We start from the raw sequence: 20,645 nt of genomic DNA, 5'->3' as shown, positions 1-20,645 counted from the left end.
TTAATGACTTGAACATAAGACCTGAAGCACCTACGAGAACACATAGGCAGTAAGCTACTGGACATGGGTCTTAGCGATGAATTTTGGGGTTTGACACCAAAGGCAAAGGCAACAAAAACGAAAATAAACACGTGGGTCTATATCAAATTAAGGCATTCTCACCAATGGTAACATGTTTTTGAAACTCCGGGCATTTGTTGTCATTGCAAACGTGTTCCTCATTGAGAAAACAAAAGCCTTGGTAATTTGCACAGTGTCCTGGTGTTGTAGAACATAGCTTATCTGGTGACAGCTCACTCAAAGATTACCCAGCAGTGTGAGGAACCTCAGCATGGGCAATTTTTAAGCTTCCCAGATAATAAATGAATCTCTGAAGACCAGAATTAGTCTCGAGTGCTTCCCACCACAGTTCTAAGAGGACCCAGAGGCCCAGTAACTGAGAATTTTTTTCTAATCAATATAACTAAATAACAGAAGTCGACTGTGAGGTAGGCACCATGCCAAACTCTATAAATACATAAGATCATTTGCTTCTTAGAAGACAAGTATCATTATTGCCATTTTACAGATACAAGAAGTTACTCCTTCAGAGTCCCACAGGTAGAACATAACAACAGTAGAGTTTGAATTCAGGTCTGACTCCAAAATCCACTTTCTTTCCAATTGCCTGAGAAAGGGTTTTAACCAAGATGAAATAGGAAACCAGCAGCTACTATGAGTGGATGAGTCAAAAGTCAGCAAGGAAGGCAGGGCTGGCTCCCTGCCACATGCCTCTCTCCAGTCCTGCTCACCAGAGCTGAGGGAGAGACTGCAGCCATCACCCCATCGCTGTGAGGGCTGAAGTAGGATTTGCCAAGCGGGCAGGGGGCAGGACTGCTGTATTTTAGCCACAATGAACAGGCTCCCTGATTCAATCTTAATGGCCGAGCTAGTCAAGTCGCCATCTCTGGGCCGCACATTGCCTGCCCTGCCTTTTCGCTTATCACACAATCTCTCTGACTATATTACAAGGATCTCCTTCCATGTCCTCTTTCACCGCCAGACTATATTCTTTGAAAACAAGAAGAATGTTCTTTTTATTATTATTTCTTAATCCCCATTTCCCTAAAATGTGTTTGGTGCAGAGCAGATGCTCAGTTAACCTAAGGTGCATAAATAAACAAATTCAACATCAAGGCTGGACAAGATGACTAGAGAATACCTCTAAACCTGAGATTATATGCTTTGATGATTCCTAAATCAGTTCTCAATCTCTGGGCAGTGGTTTGGGGTCTCTTTAACTGTGAGGCCTTCTAATAGAATGAGGACACTATGAGTCCTTCAGGCTTTCAACTTTTCAAAGCACTCCTTATAAGCTACTCCATTCCATCCCACAAGAACGAGGAAATGTGGCCATTAGGACAGATACTGTCACCCCATTTTAAAGAATGAAACTGAGGCCCGTATGTGTAAACTGACTTCCTTGGAGCCAACATTTGACCTTGAGGCTGCTGATTGCCTGGTCTTTTCATGTTACCATAATGCTCTTTACTAACAAGTCTAGAGCATGGGCAATGTGAAGAGAGAAAGGTGAGGGAGTGGGAAGAAAAGAGATTATGCAATGAAGGGAATAATAAAAGGGAAGAGCAGGGGCTGCTTCTCTGGAGAGTGTCACTGACAGCTGACAGTCAGTGACCCTATGGCCCTGGTGAGCTACGAACCAGGGCTGGCTTGGAAGGGACTGCTTGGCTCTCAGTGTCCCTGACTCATCCGGTTGCATTTAGGCTCTAAGAGTAAAATCAAACTGAATGCTTCTCAGTGTTGAGTAAAAACAGGAAGTCACAAGTGGCTTCACTCTTCTCTCAACTTGAGTCCCAATACTTGGGGTCAAGGGTGCACAAAGGATCTGAAAGGCAGTTGCCTGGCAGATCTCCTCCGTGGGAGTCCAGTGGCATATCTGAGAAACGGGAAACCTGGGGAACACCTTCTGACGGGCCTCCCAGAACATGGAGGCTCTGCTGTCCCTCGGGGAGCAGGGCCAGGAAGCTCACCCACAGGGTAGAAAATGAGGGAGATGCTGGCTCCAGCACCGTTCCATTCATTCGACAAAAACTGAGCACTGACTATGCGCTAAAATCAGTGTGATCTTAGAGAAACAGCTCACCCTGAGCTTAGTTTTACCATCTGCAAAGTGGGGACAGCCCCTACCCCACAGTGTTCAGAGTCATGAAGATGGAAAGCAAACACATCAGTGAGCTCCTCCACCACACTTGGACTCTGTTTTTAGCACCAAGGCAGGATGCTACCCACTGTGTGCCTGACACTGTGACCAACCCTTCCTAGAATTGAGGGCCGGAGGGAGTGTGGGCAGCTCAGTCCCCACCTCTGTCCCCTGTTCTCCCCTCGCAGCAGCCCAGGGCCAGGAAGAGGTGAAGTCCTGCCAGCCCCCAGGCTGGGCCCAGTGCCCATGTTTATGACTGTTTATTTCAGAGCAAGTAGAAAGGAGAAATTAAAGCCATAAAAGACAGGACAACAGACCAATAAAATCCAGCTCCCAGAAGAGTCAGGAGGAGGAAGAGAGGCAAAACTGTCACCATAGCAACACAAGACAGTCAGAAGCATGCAGGAAAACACAGCCCTGTTCTGCCTCCTGTCTTCTCAGCAAAGAGAGCCTTCGGACCCCATTCGGAGCTCAGTGACAGCCAACGACCCACCCTAAAGCCCTGGTCCCCGGGCCCAGATGCCCAGCTTGACCTGGCTAGCAGCCAGTTTCCTCATGCCAGCCCAGCACAAGTCCTGGCCCTTCATGGTCCCAGCCCAGCTTTCTATGTCCAGGGGATTCAACACTGTGCAGACGGCCCAGGCCCAACCAGAGTGATGGCGACTAGTGAAAGAGGAAAAAGTTTCAAACAGGGAAAGGAAGGAGGGCCACAGAGCAGTGGGGGAGGCGAAGGCCCTGAAAACCAGCCCTGCTACCCTGCCCAGGGTTCCCCAGGGAACAGGCAAGAAAAGAAGAGTGTGTGAGGAGAGACCAGGCCGGAACTGGGGCTCCTTCAGTGCTAGACCCTGCACTCCCAGCACAGTGGCTAGGGTAATTCTGGGGGTCTGGGGCGGGGCTGGCAAATAGCTTTGGAGCTCTTGAATGATGAAGCTCTTGGTCCTGGTCTCTGGGGATACAGGGAGCAAGTCAGGGCAGCTTGGAGGAGGACCCAGGGCCCAGCTGGCTCATTTTGACAGAGGCTTCTTGGCTTTTCAGCTGGCAAGCAAGACAGGTGTCTCCACCAAACAGCACGACTGGCCTGGAACCAGCCTTTTGGGAAGTGGGTCAAATTGTTCCCAAAGCTCAGGATCCATCAAGTCAGTCCCCTTCTCCAGATTGGGAGGGGTCGGGGAAGAGGGATGGCAAGGATGCCTGGGTCCTAGGCACAGCAGCTTGCTGCCTAAGAATCTCTGGGGCAGGTGGCAGCAGACAGGTCCAGGTGTGCAGGTGCTGGAGAGGGCTCACCTCTGCCTCTGGGGCTGTACAGAGCGGTGGGGAAGCCGGGCCTCTGCTAGTGCGAATGGGGAAGCAGAGGGCTGGGGTCTCCTGGAAGAATGGTTTTGGAGCTAAAGATACCTGGGGGCGGGGGTGGGGGCGCAGGGGCGGTGAAGGGATAAGGGGGTTGATTTAACACAATCAAGAGGCTGTCCTGGGGAGAAGGAGCGATGGGGCGCAGAGACGACCGTCTGTACGGCGATCGCTGGAGAAGGGCTAAAGACTGGGTCCTCCGCTCACCCTCCCTCCCGCTCCCAGGGCTGCCAGGGAGTCGGGAGCTGGGGAAGGATGGCAGGGTTCACCCGGCGCCTCCCGAGCCCACTTCCCTGCAGACCCCCGGCGCGTCCCCGCCGCGTCCTGGCCGTGCTCACCCGAGCCGCCGCCGCCCTGCTCGGCCGCCTGTCCGCCGCTGCCCCAGCCGCCGCTGGGCGTTCCCAGCTTGCCGCCGTTGGATCGCCTTCCGCGGCTGCCGCAGGCCTGCGAGATTTGGCCCCGGAGAGCCCCGCCTGCCCTGCCTCCCCCTGTAGCCTGCCCCTGCGGGGTCAGTCTCTGCCCCAGCCCTGCCCCGCAGTCTGTCCCTCGGCCTGGCTCCCTCTGGATCCCCACCCACGCCCTCGCCCAGCCTGGTCCCCTTCCGAGCCCAGGAGCTGGTGCTGACCACGTCCGCACGCGGTAACCCCTGCTCTTCTCTTGGCCTTGGCCACTGGGCTTCGCCCTCCCAGAGGAAGCCCGGATCTGCCCTTACTGTTTCTACATATCGAATTCCTCCATACCCATCCACTGTTACCCTTCAAAAGAAGAAAAAAACAAAACAAAACAAAACAAACGAAATCTGATGAAAGGCCCTGCAGTCAATTCTTAAGCTCAAGCCCACCTTCAAATGAGCGCCCTTGTGCCAGCCAGAGCGTCCCAACCCTCCCCTCCCTCCTAAACCACTTTGGACTGTGAACCGGCCTCTGCGTTCACACTGCCGGCAAGGTTCCAGCCTGGAGTGGGCTCTGCTGAGACCACCAGAAAAGTCTTCACAAATGCTTAGTCCAGATGTAACTACCCTAAAGAGTAAGCCTGTAAAAACACACACACACAAAAAAAAAATCTTGTGATGCAAAGGGAAGGTAGGGGATTACAGTGTCATTGTCATAATCATTGTTTTAAAACATCTGCCATGAAGGCTTTTTGCATTAGAGAGAGAGATTCAGGAAACCAGAGAGGGCTGCACCGTGCCAAACAGGTTGTGAGTCAGAGCTGGCGAGGGGGTGGGGGGCGGGGGGTCTTGCAGGCCCAGGTTTCTCCTGCTTCCTTTCCCAGTCAATGAGCTTGAGCATCATGAAACATTTATTAAACCCCTACAATGGGCCAAGCCACGTTCTGGGAGGAGCTGTGTCAGTGTGGGAGTGTGTGGGGTCTGGAACATAAGGCACCCAGGTCTCGAAGCACAGGAAACTTCAGGAGACCTTGGTCAAATCTCTCCCTTTTTTGACCTCCAGTGTCCCCCACACAGGACTTGATGCCATCCCGGCCTCCTTCAGGGTCAGACAATCCGTGGGGCTGGAAATCGTCCACGAGCTGCCTAGCCCGGCACTGGCTCTGAGTTATGGCAAGAATTAGGATGGGAGCCAGAAGAGCGCAATCTGGTTAGGATAAAATAGTCTCCTCATCCGTAGGGGTCTTTCGGATCAGAATGAAGAATGAACACTTTCTCTCCTTCACTTGTGTCTGCCAAGCCATCCCCCGCCACATGCCTGGCTTGGCCCTTATCGTTTTTCTCTGCAAAGACGATCCATTTTATCTCTGAGTGGCTCTATGAGAAAAACCCTTCTTTCTCCATCCCCATATATACACACATATGTACACACCAAAATGTCTGACTTAGTCTGTCCACCTTGAACCTGGCTGGGCTCTGGGAAGGGCAAGGACGAATCAGCCACAGGTGCCATTCGCCCCATAAAACGCTGTCATTTCAGACGAGAGGACTCCTTACTTTATGCCCATCTATCTCTAATAATACAGCTTAAGTTGGTGAGAAGAGACTATTCGATGTATGAAATTTCATTTCCACACACATAAAGACAGCCACTATTTCAATAATTGAGGGATACCTGCATGATATTGCCTAGCCCATTGGGAAATAATAGGTTTTCTAATTATCGGTGTGGAATTTAATAATTAAGCGTTTCCTAAGACACAATAATCAGATGAAATAGGCTTTCAACTTCATCAGTAATACTAATAACAAGTTTAGAGGTTAGTATAATAAAGATTACAGTGAAATTAAACTATCATTGAGGGGGCAGGCAGGTTGAGATAAAATTTCAGATAGTTTTTAGTCACAATATAAATTTGCTAAAATAAACCTTAATATCTTTGTTAAATTAAATTTAAACTGAACTGTTCTAGTTTCAAGGACATCCTCGTCATTTATTTATTTTTTAAAAAAGATTTCTTGAGCTTTGGCAAAGTACCAGCCTAAATGATGGAGTAAGGACACATGTCCCCGGCCTTGAGGAGTACACAAACAGGTTGCCGGCCCAGTTTATGACAAGGAGGAATAGGGAACATTAAAATAGAGATGTTGGTCGTATATCCCCAGGACGAGAAAGCATTCATTGTGATTGAGGAAAGTCGGGAGCAGATTCTTTTAAGCTGAACCCTGAGGGATGAGCTAGACTTCAATAGGTGGGAAATGAAGTCAAGGACACTCCAGATTGAAGGACAAAGGGCAGGCCCTGTGGGAAGGGGTTTGGTGTGGCTGCAGTGCTGAAGGCACTGGACAAAGCAAAGCTGAGTGTGGAGAACCAGAACATCAGCCCGAGAAAGCTGCACCTGATCTGGGAGTGTCTGGAGGCTGGGCAGCCTAGACTGGAGCCTCCAATAAAAAGACTGATGACAAGCTAAGGTTCTTGGGAAGAAGAGCTGGAGAGAGAAATGGGGCAGCAGTAGGAATAATCAGGAGAGCAGTACCATCCTTGCCCAGGGGCTGTGGGATGCTCTGCATGAACCCAGTTCTGCTCCCTTGCTTTTGAAAACATATTCTCTGAAGCATCCCCAGTACTGAGAATAATACTTGGTACAAACTGGTTCCCAATAATATTGACTGAATGAACAATAGGATCACAAAAGATGGGCATCCACTCTGGAGACAAAGCAACAAGGGCCGACCCCATCCAGGGCTCCTCCCCATCCACTGAGGTCCATCCTGGGGGTGGTGGAACACTGCTCTTTGTCAGCATAAATCCCCTTGCTCCTTAGAAAGGTCATTTCTGCTTCTGCACCTTTGCTCCTATATAGTCACCTAGGATGACTTCTTCCCCATCGCCAGCTTTCAAGGACCACTCGCTCCAATGCTTACGATGCCTTCAAGACAGCGGTGACACGACGGGCTCACATTTCTTTCCCCTGAACTCCTATAATCTGACAATCTGAGCCACTTACTTGCCTGACTCTTCTCGTATGCAAGTTGCTTGAGGACAAGGACCTTATCTAAGACACAGATAAAGCCCCCACTCGATTTGGAATCAAGCTGAGCATGCACCCTGATTCTACCACTCACTAGCTGTGTGAAATGAAGTTACTTAAGCCTCTGGAGTTTGGGTTTTCTCTTCTATAAAGTGAGAGTAATAAAACTCACCTAGAAAGTTGATGTGAGGACTGATGTAAACTGCTCTGTAGCTGTGAAAGATAGATTAGTGGGGGATGTGTGTGTGCGTGTGTGTGTGTGTGCGTGTGCTACCTCCCAGGGCCCTGAATAATACTGAGCATACAGTAAGAGTTTATTTCAGACTTGCTACTTAGTGGGTTGATTCACAGATGAGGACCTGGAGTGGACGCTGAGGGATTCGGAGTCATGAATCCGTACAGGTGTTCTCTGCTTGCTACTCTACAGGAAGGAGTTTGCATTTTGTCCTTCTAGTTCACTTATTTCTCCAGGAATCATATAGTGCTTTTCCTCTGGCATTACTATAATGGTTTCCAAGGGTGGTGGATTTGCTTGCCAATTACAGTCCAGGGGTCCTTTATGTAACTAGGGGTTTCTACGGAAACATGGCCAGGCTTCAGAGGGAGCATAATAGATTTGATTATGAATATTGAGTCAATTTTCACAGCTGGCACAATGTATACTTTTGTGGTGCAAAAATCACAGCCCGAACTATGTAGAGAAACTTGGTAATGGCTGAAAATCCTTGCCTGCAGCTGAAATGAAGCCTGTGACTTAAGAGACCTGACTTAAGTCACTTCATTAGTTACTGAGAGTGTCCAGCTTTTTCAGACTTCTCTTCCTTTGCACGTGGTTACCCTGTGCTTTAAATGACCTTTCTTCCTGGTCCAGTCTTGGAATATCTGCTCATTTAAAGAAATCCCTGTTCAAAAGCAACCGCTCTTTAATATCTCCTTCAACTCTCCAAGGCTTCCATAGCAATGCCTCGCCCCTTTACCATAGCACTCACCAAGCCCTGTTAATCAGGTCAGATTATATACAGTTGATTTTTGTTACTTCCAGTAGCTATGTTTTATGAGGTTATCACAAACACTGAACTAGCAAATCCTGAGCCATTGTTCCTAGTGGCAATACATGGTTCGGTTCCTATGAGCCTCTGATCACAATATTTTCATCAACCGATCTGTACATAACCTTGTTTTATGCGTGTTTCTGTTTAAAGCCACCTTATTTAATATACAGTTACTTCATTAACATTGAACTCACAGCCAACAGCACTTTAACTCACATGACTTTGGAACAAATCTTGTCTATCTCAGGCTTTTTGTCCATAAGGCACATCATAGCCTTCTCACACTTAGAAACGCTAGACAGCACTTCAGCACGATGTTTGTGGGGCACTTTAAACAGTGAGATCACCAACATAAAGCACAAAAATGTGACAAATGTGGCACCAGATGGATCACGAAAAGGGCGATTGATTGTTGACTGTATGAGAGCAGAAACAAGAACGCAGAACTTTGGGAAGTTCTATTACCCCATTATATATGGGGTAATAGAACTTCCCATAAAGAGTTGTTTATGCAACTGACATTTACTGTGTGCCTACTATGTGCCAGATAGAAACATGAATATGCACATAATAAATGAATACCTAGCACAGTGCCTGACGTGACCCAGCTGCCAAATTGAAAAAGCGACTTTAATTATTTGCATCATAAATTTATTTCTTCTTTCATTCTCCCTCTCTTTCTCTAAGTTGCAAGATTTCAATGTATAACTTTTATTCTCTTCTAAGGCTAAACTCTCTGATACTTTTTCATAGGTCAGTAGATCTCAATCTTCATCTGGCCAGGTAAGTCCAGAAATTGCTGATCACATCGATTTTTGGCACCTTTGACAAAATGAGTCAGCCCCTCTAGGGTTCAACTTCACCACCTCGCAAGGCTTACACCATCTGCAAAATCGCCATCAGTGAAATAATGACACGTAAACAAGGACCTCTGAGCAAAGGCTGAGAACATTTTATAGGCATAGTGTAGCCATTTATGTAGCATCACTAACAGGTAAGTAGGGAGTCATGTCTGACTGTACCCATTTTATAGCTAGAGAAATTAAGGCTTGGTGTAACTTATGCAAGTTATCAACTGAGTCCCAGCCACAACCACAAAAATAAAACACATGTGTATATCTCCTTGGATTTAGAACCAAGCCTTTTATTCCTCAACCAGATAGTCTTCATTTTTCTTTATAGACAGTTTCTTTGCTTTACAATAATTTATCAGTGAGCAAAAAGGCAGGTTGATTTAGCATAGGCCAGGATTCTCTTTCTCGCTACCAGAGATTTTGTCTAATTTAGGGAGCTGGAAACAACTGGGTACTAAGTGTTAAAATTCCCACCGAACAGAATGGTTGACGCTATAGAGCTTCTTTACAAGTCCTGCTAGTAATATGTGAATGTTTCCTGTTTAAGTTCACATAACTACTATATGTAACAATCACATAAATGGCCATTTTAATAGTTTTCAGCGTATTGTGTTTGCCTTTTGACCCTTTAATAACTTGACATATCCTTTAGAAGAGTGATGCTAGCAGAAACTTTGGTATATTTAGAGCTCATCTTTATCTTCTTTTTGTTATTCTCCCTTGAGCCACTGTCCAGATCAACTCCTATCAGCTCTCACCTGAGTCATTTCAAGTTATTCCTGATTGGTCCCCTGCCGTCATAGTTAGTCTATCCAATCCACTGTCCATCCTGAAGCCCCAATGGCCTTTCAGAGAGACATATATGATCATGGCAGCCCCTGTATTCAAACCCTTCAATGGCTTCTCACCTCCCCAGAACGAACTCTTTCATTCTCCGCAGAATTCATATGGCCATTTGCAATCTGTCTTTCATTTCTTGTCACTCTTTAATGTAAAATATTATATCCTTCATCTCTTTTTTTGTACTTGCTATTTCCTGTTCCAGGAATGCCCCACCTTCCATTATCAAATGGATAAACCCCAAGTTATCCTCCCAGTTTGGAGAAACATCACCTTGAAACAAAGTCATTTCTGAACTCTGATCGTCATCATTCTCAGGCCAATAGCTTGCAGTTTAATAAGCAATGTTTTAATTCTGCCAAAAGCTACTTCCTGAACTCCTAGAATGTGTGTGTGTGTGTGTGTGTGTGTGTGTGTGTGTGTGTGTGTACACATCTGTATTCCCAGTGCTTGACAAGCTAATATACACTTAGTAAATATTCACTGAGTTGATCTGATTTAAAAGGAATCTCTCAAGACCCAGAGATTAGAAAAAGTGCCCTTTCCAGTTTTTTTCTGGAAAAGTAAAGTATAGTCAAACCTGAAAGAACAACATAGGACCTTTTTAATAGAAGAGTGATTCCGGGTCATTTTTTTTTTAATGGTGGATAAAACAAAACCCATAATGTGCTTTTAAAATTGTGTGATCTTAAAATAAAATCCACATTGGCGATTATTAATCAAATCCAACAAATAGTTCTTGGCTTCTGATGTGGAAATGCTTCCTTTCCTCATATGCCAGCACCTCTGTGTTTTCTTTGTTTTAATTATGCTTAGGATCTTTTTGTTCTTCCCTGGACATTTGCCTGGGAGGGTGGGGCAAGCTGCAAATAATAGTCATCATCATTATAAAAAATATTATTTATACAGTCTATTTTTAGAGCTGCAAACTAACTCACAGGCCTGCCTTTTATGACCCTGGCGGAGTGCAGCTATTTCTTGGGGAGAGTCCTGGGCTCTTGAATATTTCACCTGTCTCATTAGTGTCACTCATGTGGCGTGACTGCTCAGATGGCAGCTGCTCCATCCAATAAACTCCACCAAACTGCTTCCCATCTGTTAATGGGAAAGGAAATGGAAGATTTTAGAAAATACAGCGATTTTTATGTTGTTATACACAAACGCATTGGTTTTCGGACTTCCACATTATAGTCAATCAATACCCAGACTTCTATGAATCTATTTAATATGGTTTTTAAAGAAATACTTAGGACATTACCTTTTATTATATATATTTAGACATTTCAAGATCTTAGAAGAATCTCAGAGCAGAAGGGGACTTAGAGATAATATAATTCAATGTATTCATTTGACAGATGGAGAAACTGAGGCCCAGAGAGGCAAGGTGATTTCACAAGGTCACAGGGCAAAGAGGCAGCAGCCCTGGGATTGAAAACATGGAGCACTGGTTTCAGGCCAGTGTTTTTTTTTCTCTCCCTGATGCTGAACAAATCTTCTCCCACCTTCTGATTTGAGTACTAAAGTTTTCAGCCTGTCGTGTATCTAGGATGCTAATTTTCGGTATATAAATTATCCGATTTCTTCCACAATTTCTCATAAATCCCAAAACGATTCAATTGGCCTGCTTCCGGTCTTGTCCTCAGGTGGAATGAGTCTGTGAGTGACAGGTCCAGGCCAAGTCTGAACACAAGAATCTGAAACCACTGTTCCAAACAGGCAGAGTGATCTGGTGGGAAGAGCTTGTCCTAAATCCTGTTCCAGGAACATCTCTGCTTTGTTTATTGTATGATTTGGGGCAGGTCAGTAAACTTCTCTTGTTTCAATGTTTTCATTTGCTTACCATGGATAATAAATGTCTTCTCTGCCTCCCCTACAGGAATTTTGAGAGAATCAAGTGAAATGACAGATGCGAAAAGCTATATGAAAAATCATTATTTCGGGTAGCAGTAAAAACACAGCAGACTATTTTGCTTTTGATTATTGCCAAAATGTCGTGCATGGTAATTTGATGCTCAGGTCCTGCAGGTGGTCAGGTTTTCTTTGGCCCTTATTTTTCTTCTACTGAACGTCACTGAAGTTGGAATAACTTTTATATTTTCCCACATTTAAAAATTTATTTAGCTCTTACTCTATGCCAGATCCTCCGATGGATACTAAGGATGCGAGGAAGGATGCTTTGTGGACTTACTGCCCAGATGGGAAGCAGGTATGAAAATACATTAAAAATTCTCATATAATATGAGAAGTAGGTTAAGGAAGCAAAAGACAGGCTTTCAACTTACTATGTGAGAAGGTCTTTCAGGAAAATATGTTAAAAGTTGAGGCGGACAGATCGAGGGGAATTTTCTTTAACCTTTGCCCTGATAACCCTGTGGGTTCCTGAAGGTAAAGCTCCTGTGAGTGAGAAGCGCTACCTAAAGCGAGGCTCCCAGAAATTTTTATCCCTTGAGACTGTCTTCATTTAGTCTCCAGCAGTTGGTCGATTAACCTTTAAGTGTTTCTACCAGGCTCCACGTGTGGCTTTTGCTTCACGTAATCTGTGACTCCCTATGTCTACCTGGCTTTCCCGTTTTCAGGCCCTATGGCCTCAGTTCTCCGACGGATCTATGAAAGGTTGTTGATTTTCACTTTGTTCAGCTTTTTGTTGTTGTTTTGAGGACGAGAGTGAAGACTTCCAAGTTCTTTACACATTGAACAAGAAACTGGACGTCTCCAGCTTTGATTTTTTTTTCTTAAATACTCATTTAGTTCATTTTAGTTTTACTTGTATTTTGGTGAAAGAACACATTTTCATTTATGTCCTAAGACATAGTTAATTTTTAGAAATGGTTTCTGTGTACTTGAACACAATGCATGCCTCTGTGCTTGGGGTGTCATGAGTTTTTTATTGACTCATATTTCTAATTTATTTTTCTCTTTTTCATACTGACCTTTTCTTACATTGTGATTTCTTCTTACTCCTTTATTTTTGCAAACATTTAAAAATACTTCTTTTATAGTCTTTTAAAAATTGTTTTATGTCTCCAGGATTATATGTTGTTCCTCTTGCTTCTTCTTTCTGGTCATTCATTTTCTCATATGGTTTATAATTTTGGCCATGATCTTGTTGTCTGTGAGGATATTTTCCACGAGAAACCCATGTGGCTTGCTTTGGTTGACAGTTTCTTGTTTGCATCTGCTGAGACTTTATGAATATAAGTGTACTGGACTAAGGTTTATGTTCATTTATTTCTCTGGAGTCCTGACTCCCTGAGGTAGCTTAAATTTGGACCCTTTCCTACGTTCTGATTGCTTGTAGGTATGTTTATTTCCATCCACTGGCTTAGATGGATAGGACGCTTCACTACAGCTTTCCTGGATTAGGCGGGCAGTGATTTCCCTACAAATGACAATGCTGGTGGCTGCAGAGTCAATTCAGGTCACTCAGTTCCAGCCACCCATCCATACGAGTATGCTGGCTGAATTTCCCCTTCTGTGAGGGGATCCGTTCTTAGTTCCAGCTGTTAAAGCCTGTAGCAGGGTCCAACTGCCCTGTATCACTTTTCAGGTCTAACTTCACTTACCAATTTCGAGGGGCCCTCTCATTTTTTCTTTCTTTTTTTACTTTGGAATTTTCCTTTGCTGGTCTCAAGTTAGGCTACAAATTTACAATTGTTAGTTAATTTTTTTTTTTTCATTTTTAGTCCAACATTTCTATCATATTTTGAGTAATAGGGATGTCTTCCGCTTTAACTCAGATTGTCTTACTTTTCAGAGGATGGGGATCATATATATTCTGAAAGGGACACACAAACCCTAAGTAGAAAGGAAGGATTTCCTGGGGGCCGCCAAACACTCTGTGGGGGCGCAGGAAACATTGGTCTGACGCTGGCTTGTTCTCAACACTCACATCATGCCACCTACTTAGCAAAGAGTCGGCTTGGCCTGGTGACACAGCTCATTTTTCCACCACACTTTCCTTTTGGCCTTCGAGGTCAGGGAATCCTGTGCCTGATTCTTTAGGACTTGTCCAGCTGAGGCCTGTTCTGGATGGTACTCATTTGATTCCCAGGAGACGCCTCAGCCTGTGACGTGTACTTGGCTCCCATGTGAAGTCCTCTGTCCATCTCTACAGGATGACACGGTGCTTCCACTTTGAACTGTGGCCACAGGTGTTGTTCCAGATGGTCATGCCTTTAGAATGTATGTCCTCTTTTTTTAAAATCTGGGTTGGTCCCTAAGCTTACTGACTTTAGCTAAAATATGTGATTGCAGTTAAAGGTACCCAAAGATGTCAAAGACTGCTTTTCTGTCTCAAAACTTATAAACTTGAAAAAAAAAAAAAAGTTATCACTATAGTTCAATCACTCAGGCTTTTAAGGAACTGTGTCCATTAGTCCACATTTTAAAAATTTCTTTAAAGAAAATTATCCACATTCTGATATTACTAAGTATTGGAAATAACGCCCTAAGTTTATTAATCTCTAATATGATTTTTCTCCTTTTGTTTCCCAATAAGAAAAGCTTTTTCAAATTATGTATTTCAGAGGCCGAAGAGAAGGGATTATAATTGGTTTTTTTCATGGCTATTATCAATCATAAGAGAAAAATACAGCTAGTTTGCAATTTTCAAAGAAGTGGAGAGATGACTTTGTTAATGTCTATTCAGTTCATTTTCTATTTGAGAAACTGAAAATTTGAGGATGGTTACAGAGAAACGACTGGAGAAAGCTTCAATTGCGATATAGTGGCATTCTCCATCTGCGGACCTTCTCTGAAGTTGCTTGTAGTGAATACGGGCATGTGAGTAAGCGCCATAGCCACCGGACAGGTGAAGCATTTACTTAAAGGACTGCTGTATGAAATTCTACATAGGCTGAGGGGGATGTGTTAGAAAAAAATACTGGAAGTCGGTCAAGAGCCCCAGGTGTTGGTTCTGGCTTTCCTAGCACTTGGCTGAGGGAACTTGGAACTTACCCAACCTCCCTGAGCTTCACTTTCCTATGTGAAGCTGGACGAACTTAAGAATTCGGACTATAGTTATTAACGAAAAAGTCACCTATGATTTCTTTACATATGGGAAATAGTACATGAGTCCCCACCTCCAAGAAGCTCAGTGTATTTAAGAAAAACAAAGGAATCTAGGTAGGGCGATGGCAGGAGTAAAAGCCTAAGTGTGGCTGTTGTCAATTTATGGATCCACCACAGGGCACCAAGCCCGAGGAAGAGAAGGCTCCAGGAAGCCATGAAAGTAATTTCCATAAAAAACAGTTGTGCAGGGCCTGCCAGGGAGAGAAGGAAACTGGTTCCCCAGTGGCGCCAGAGGACAGTGGTGTGGCTAGGGAGACATTACACTGGGCATCGCTCAGCTAGATCTGAGAGAGACGGTGTGGCCTGGCATGCTCAGAGACTGGAAGGCAGCGTAGCTATTCTGGCCTTGAAGTCGCACCGAAGTGCTGAGTGGCAGTTCATCATAGCTGTCTGGCCCGGTTTCATCCATGTACCATAATCGATGCAGGTTCCAAGGACTTTATAAGGCCCTTTTCTCTTTGATTTTGAGGGAGAACTTCCCATTAGAGCAGCGCGAATCGGAAAGGAATGGGGTGGCAGGGATGCCATTACCATGGGACACGCCGAGGCAGGGCTGCCTGCCACCTGGCAGGGTTGAGGGGAGCTGGCAGGGAGAGGAGTTGGGTCATCCTGAATGCAGGTCTGGAAATGAACCGTTGGCAGCAGCCTGAGGATCCAGGGGGCCGAAGGTATGTAGGAGAAGGCTGCAGTGGCCGGAGCTAGTGAGGGTGAGGGGTGAAGGAAGGTGGAGTCTGGTGAGGCTGTGACAGAAAGACAGAGCCAACTGGCCAAGAACTCCCATATAGAGGGAGAGGGAGAGGATGACGGGGCCATTCCGGGAATGGGAGGAGGGACTCTACGTGGGCGATCACAGAAGACGAACGAACACTTCTGTCTCTGCCAAGTTCACTGGGCGGTGGGATGGAACCTCTGGTTTATGATTCAATTTCATGCCTCTGTGCAGAGGCTGTAAAAGATGTTCAGGGTGTCACTGTGAGGGCACAGACACAGCTCGCCCAGGCGTGGCACACGGAGCTCTGGCCTCTAAGGAGAGATGGCCCGTGCACTCAGAGCCAGAACGCAGAGAGTCACAGACCAGGCCCATAGACCTGCAGTCCTCAAAATGTGCACCTTGATCCTGATATTGACCCTCAGACGTTCCCTGGAGGCTCAGGGATGGGTAGTTACTAGGAAAAGATGAAACTGAAGGATGAAATAAAATGTTAAATGTGAAAATGATCTGCCATTATTTGGTAAGGAAAACAACTTAAATTTTGATGGTTTCACAAAAGCTGTGTTAAAGCACCCACATTAATATTCTCAAGAACTGCTTGCAGTCCTTACGACCAAATACCACGGACCCAGTAGAGGGGCAAACGTGGTTCTATGGGGACACGGAGGGAAAGGACAGGTGGTAGAAGAGGGTGGTTTGAGCAGAACATTAGCCCAAGTAGGCAGATTTTCATAATAATTCAGAAGAAGGTTCATGGAAACTCAGAGCTGGGGTAAGAAATCTCTGTACCAACAGCAGCACGCACTCCAGGTTCCTGTGATCCGTGTGGATCGGTGCACGGCTGCCCCACCACACACAGTCCCATGGCACCGATGCCTTCCGACGAAACTGTCTTGCAGTCGACTCCCCTAGCACAGCGCCAGGCACACAGCATGGAGGTTTCTCGAGTTATTTTTCTACAAAACTTGCTTCATAACCAGATTTCTTCTCGTCTTTACAGGCATGTTGCTGACGCCCCAATCAGGGTTATCCTGGAGCCTGATATTTATACTCGTGGGTAGAGAAAGCTGACAAGCAAACAAGCAGGCTGGTTCCTCCACTTCCTGAAGTGACGCTTCTGCACAAAGGCCATTTTTGTGTCACTTGTATGGGGTCCTTTCTTTTTGTTTCTACCCGCTGGTTCTTATCTGACCCCAAGTCTCTGCCAGGCTGATGCTCCGGTTTCTCCTCATCTCCACTTTCAGTTCCCATTCTTTGTGCCCACTGAGGCTCAGCCCTTGATACTCAGAGACTAAGAGCTCAGAACAAAGAGAGGAAGAAAAAAACGGGCTTTGGATCAGCCATAGGACAGGTGGCAGGATGGGATGACCCTGCTTCAAATAAAAGAGCAATTTGTCTAATTATGAAGCTGTACTACATGGTCCAAGACATTTAATTTTGGAAGAAATTATCGCTGGAAACGGATTGGGTAGATTAAAGGAAAAAATGAGAAATGATACTTGAAGGGAGGTTGGGACAGATCGTGGAGTCGGTTAAATGTCAGGTTAAGTAATTTCCTGGGAGTTTATCTCACTTTACTTTTTCTTCCTACTCATCTTTCTTCTCATTACAATTTATTGAAAGGCCACTGCAGGAGGAAGTCACATGGTTACCTCTCACAGCAACTTGGATCTGCAGAGAAAACGGTAATATTTTTTTTCTATTTATATATGATTAAACGGCTTCACTCCCCAATCTCTACATGCTGGTTAGCAAGAATAAAACAAAACATACACACATGCTAAACACATACATGTAAACACACACGCCTTTTAGACAAAACTATTTGGACCTAAATTTCTATCTGGTATGAAGCTTAGTCTGATATTAAAATTCAAATCTCTTGAGGATTATTCAATCGCTTTTTGGATAAAAATTTCTCTGCCATTTGAGGAGTCTGCCTCTAACCTCCTCTGCGTGGGACAGAGCCTGGGTATGTAGAGGGAAGTTAGTGAAGCCTCGGGCACTGGGGGAGCAGAGGCCTCTGACATTATTCTAGTTCTCAGAGTTGCAGTGGGTCCTACCCAAGAAACTGCCCCTCTCCAGGCGATTGAAATCAGGAATGTCACAGAGACAAGTCACATCTTACTCTCTGGAAGCTAAGGAACGGACAGTCTTTTAATCTAAACACCCAAAAAGTGTTACTTGGGATAAATGTAAACAGACCTGTGCTGATAAAAGCTCAGAATAAAAAAAAAAAGAGAGAAATTCTTCGAAGTTTCTAGAGATAGAAAAAAGTAATCAGAATACCATCAGAGGCTTGAGGATTAGATTATCACCTAATTTTCTTTGGCAATGTCAATTGCTAAAAATAATGAAACATGTTTTTTTCAAAATTATGAGATAAAAATTATTTTGATAATAGAATCCTAGAACTGACTCGAACTAAAATTCATATAGGACAAAATAAAAATATTTTGGCAATGCAAAAACTCATAAAACTGACAACTCAGAGAACCTTCCAGTAGACTTATTAGAGCATTGATTCTGACAAAATAAATGATAAATTTGAGAAAGGGAAGACAGATGAAAAGAAGTAGTTTTGCAAAAAAGTAAAGAAAAAATCTATAATAAACAAAAACATACCACATAAACCTCGGCGACCAATAAAACTTATGGCCAAAGTGATTCTTTTTACATAATTTAAAAATATTTTAACACCCACCTGTATCTTGATATAGAAGGATGCTAGGGTTAGAGAGAGGAAGGGAGAGACATTGTACAAAGGTTTTTATCTCATTGAGGTAAAGGATATGGGTAGCAGCTGGCTCAGAGTTAATAAGTAGTATAAGGATTTAAGGGTTTTCAGTACAGAAAGTTAAATAGGATGTACAAGCATTAAAATATTAGAGGAACAAAATGAACAAAGAAAAATCAATCAGTTAAAACAAAAGCAGGACAGAGAAATAAAAATAAAAAAGCTAAGAAAATGTAAAAAATAGAAAATATAAATGCCAAAATAAGTTCAACAGACGTAATTACGATGAATATGAAATACTTAGGATTCTGCTTATGAGTGGCACATCTAAAACAGAAACGAAAAGCGACTCTTTTATCTACCCCAGGCACATCGTTGGAGTACAAAGGTCAAAGTAGCAATATTAACTTTAGGCAAGAGACAATTTAAAGCGAGGATTTCTAAGCAAGACAACAGAAAGAGAAAGTATTTAAGAAAATCGTAGTTCTTAAGAAGATATGAACCATGGATTTTTAGACCTCTAACAATCTTGCCTCAAAATAGTCAAAGAAAAACTGACAAATTCTAAAGCAAACAAATTCATATCCATGTAGAACATTTTAATACACGTTTTTCTGAAATCAGCACATTAAGTAAACAATAAAAATGGATTGAGACCTGAGCTTCCCAGCCTTTCCCACAGATGGGTCACTGGAGTACTGAGATATTGATCCACATGGCCATGGAGTGGCTTGGTGGGACCTGAGGCAGCCGCAGCCTCGAATCAATTACCTCGGACTTCAAACAGCTTTGTTCATTTTCCGAAGGTGCCATTCGAATAAATTTCTATGTGAGCCGTGCTCTGACCTGAACAAATTTGGGAATGACTGAGGATAATTAGCTAGAATCTGATACGTGTAATGATGAGACATGTGTGTATGATTTTTATATATATTCATCTTATATATTTACATATATATATAAGTATATATATATACACACACATATATATATACTTATATACATATATACACATATATATGGTTTTAGTGTCAAGATATCATTAACTGGCTGTGAACCGCCTGTCTTTTTCCGTGCTCCAGAACAGTAAATATAATGTGTGTATATATGTGTATATATGTGTATATATGTATATATGTATATATATACACCCCATGAAAGAGTCCTGTCCAGATTGTTTTTAAAAGTGAGGCGATTTCTGTGTTATATTTATATTTACTGTTCTAGACGCGAGCAGTAGATGATTCAGCTCAGTCTATCAACCTATCTTGACACTAAAACCCCTGAACTCACTTCTTCTGAACACACACACACACTGAACTGACACACACACACACACTGCAGCACACACACACACACACCACTCTGCAGTAAGCTAACAATAGAAAGAAACCTCTTCACTCCCATAAAGTGAATCTACGAAGTTACACAATTCACAGAATAAAATCAAAGAATAAGAGGCATAAATATTGGAAAACAAAAAATGGTATTTGCAGACCATTTAATTATTTCGATGATAAAATTAACAAAAGAATAACAAATTTTGTTAGGTGTCTGGACTGAAAACCAACATAAAATTGCAATAAATTCCAATACGTAATAACTGTTACTTGGAAATTATAAGGGAAAAAATGTGATATTCTTATGGCTATAAAAATGAGTTAAAAATACCTAGGAATAATCCTAACAAAAATATTCATAGTCATGGGAAATAAATTAGAAAAGCACTGAATAGTATTTTTAAAAAACACCTGGCTACAAAAGATTAATGCGAAAATATCACTTCACCACAGGTCAATTTATAAATTAAATGCATCTCTTTTGGGATTCTAAAATTAAAGAAAAGATATTCGACAAGCAGATTCAAATGTTTACGTGGAATTGAAAATAAATGTAAACAAGGCAATTAACTGATGATAGAATTAAAACTCAAATCCCTTTAAAATGTATCGAGGAAGTAATTTTCCGCTGCTCTTCAGTGAAAACTCCACACAATTTTTCTCCTCATTCTTAGATTAAAATAACTACAGTCACTGTAAGTTCCAAACAATCTCAACCCAGAAATTGGAATTTAAAGTCCAAGATACTAAACGAAACTCCAGACTTGATTTAGAGTTAACCTACCCACTCGTCGCAACATGAATCTGTTTGAGCACGAAGCCTTCCACATCTACTCTTTATTTCTACCTTACATGACACTCCCACCCCCACCCTATCCCATCTGCCTCCACACTGCCTTGTGAGGCAGTTTCTAAACCATCAGGTTTGGAGATCGGGAGTGAAGACTAGTAAGGGAATCAGTTCTTATTTAAACTGGCGCCTTGACAGACAGGCTCGGCTTTGGGGGTCTGGGAGACTTTGGCTGTGGACTCCCCTTCGGATGCTATTTTGTGCTTGTTGGGGAGCCCCA

General features: G+C 43.6%; 1 protein-coding gene across 3 annotated transcripts in view; it reads right to left on the bottom strand.

Moving 5' to 3' along the window:
* The window catches only part of CYRIA (CYFIP related Rac1 interactor A), a 91,688-nt gene extending 87,752 nt beyond the window's left edge, over positions 1–3,936 (bottom strand). Inside the window, exon 1 of one of the 3 annotated variants that reach the window (XM_039887809.1) lies at positions 3,886–3,936. The gene's annotated coding sequence lies outside the window, so the exon portion shown is untranslated. The remainder of the gene's footprint in view (positions 1–3,885) is intronic. The other 2 variants (XM_039887808.1, XM_039887811.1) reach the window with 2 other exon arrangements.
* Positions 3,937–20,645: the final 16,709 nt, after the last annotated feature.

Source organism: Pteropus medius, unplaced genomic scaffold (assembly GCF_902729225.1).
Source record: "Pteropus medius unplaced genomic scaffold, Ma_sr-lr_union100, whole genome shotgun sequence".
Lineage (NCBI taxonomy): Eukaryota > Metazoa > Chordata > Mammalia > Chiroptera > Pteropodidae > Pteropus > Pteropus medius.
The sequence above is the reverse complement of the archived record's forward strand: the minus strand, read 5'-3'. Positions and strand labels throughout refer to the sequence as shown.